Raw genomic sequence first — 1,818 nt, 5'->3', positions numbered from 1 at the left:
CAGGCAGACTGCCCCTTCTCAGATCTCAACCTCTGTGTTGGGAGATCCACTGCTCTCTTCAAAGCTGTCAGACAGAGTCGTTCGCGTTTCACAGGCTTCTGCTCCTTTAGCTGAGCCCTGTCCCCAGAGGCACAGTCTACAGAGACAGGCAGGTTTCCTTGAGCTGCTGTGAGCTCCACCCAGTTCGAGCTTCCCAGCGGCTTTATTTACCTACTTAAGCCTCAGCGATGGCGGGCGCCCCTCCCGCAGCCTCGCTGCTGCCTTGCGGTTAGATTGCCGCAGACTGCTGTGTTAGCAAGGAGAGAGGCTCCGTGGGCGTGGGACCCTCCCGGCCAGGTGTGGGATATAATCTCCGGTGTGCCGGTGTTACAGCGCAGTATTGGGGTGGGAGTTACCCGATTTTCCAGGTGTTGTGTGTCTCAGTTCCCCTGGCTAGGAAAAGGGACTCCCTTCCCCCTCTCGCGCTTCCCAGGTGAGGCGATGCCTCGCCCTGCTTCAGCTCTCGCTGGTTGGGCTGCAGCAGCTGACCAGCACCGATTGTCCGGCACTCCCGAGTGAGATGACCCCAGTACCTCAGTTGAAAATGCAGAAATCGCCGGTCTTCTGTGTCGCTCGCGCTGGGAGATGGAGACTGAAGCTGTTTCTATTCGGCCATCTTGCTCCGCCTCCCTCGCTCACTTTTTGATGGAGTTGTTTTTTCTTGTTAATTTGTTTAAGTTCCCTGTAAATTCTGGATATTAGACCTTTGTCAGATGGGTAGGTCGCAAAAATTTTCTCCCATTCTGTAGGTTGCCTGTTCGCTCTGATGATAGCTTCTTTTGCTGTGCAGAAGCTCTTCAGTTTAATTAGATTTCATTTGTCAATTTTAGTTTTTGTTGCAATTGCTTTTGGTGATTTCATCATAAAATCTTTGCCCATGTCTGTGTCCTGAATGATATTGCCTAGGTTTTCTTCTAGGGTTTTCATGGTTTTGGGTTTACATTTAAGTCTTTAATCCATCTTGAGTTAATTTTTGTATAGGATGTAAGGAAGGGGTCCAGTTTCTGTTTTCTACATATGGCTAGCCAGTTTTCCCAGCACCATTTATTAAATAGAGAATCCTTTCCCCATTGCTTGTTTTTGTCAGGTTTGTCAAAGATCAGATGGTTGTAGATGTGTGGTCTTATTTCTGAGGTCTCTATTTTATTCCATTGGACTATATGTCTGTTTTGGTATCAGTACCATGCTGTTTTGGTTACTGTAGCCTAGTAGTGTAGTTTCAAGTCAGCTAGTGTGATGCCTCCAGCTTTGTTCTTTTTGCTTAGCATTGTCTTAGCTATGCAGGCTCTTTTTTGGTTTCATATGAATTTTTAAGTAGTTTTTTTCTAATTTTGTGAAGAATGTCAATGTAGTTTGATAGGAATACCATTTAATCTATGAGTTACTTTGAATGATATGGCCATTTTCACAATATTGATTCTTCCTATCCATAAGCATGGAATGTTTTTCCATTTGTTTGTTTCCCCTCTTATTTCCTTGAGCAGTGGTTCATAATTCTCCTTGAAGAAGTTCTTCATGTTCCCTGTTAGCTGTATTCCTAAGTATTTTATTCCCTTTGTAGCAATTGTGAATGGGAGTTCATTCATCATTTGGTTCTCTATCTTTGGTGTATAGGAACGCTTGTGATTTTTGCACATTGATTTTGTATCCTGAGATTTTGCTGAAGTTGCTTACCAGCTTAAGAAGCTTTGGGCTGAGATGATCAGGTTTTCTAAATACAGGATCATGTCATCTGCAAACAGAGTTTGACTTCCTCTCTTCTAATTTGAATACCCTTTA

The sequence above is a fragment of the Piliocolobus tephrosceles genome, unplaced genomic scaffold, assembly GCF_002776525.5.
Source record: "Piliocolobus tephrosceles isolate RC106 unplaced genomic scaffold, ASM277652v3 unscaffolded_44828, whole genome shotgun sequence".
Taxonomy (NCBI): domain Eukaryota; kingdom Metazoa; phylum Chordata; class Mammalia; order Primates; family Cercopithecidae; genus Piliocolobus; species Piliocolobus tephrosceles.
Note: the sequence above shows the minus strand (reverse complement) of the source record.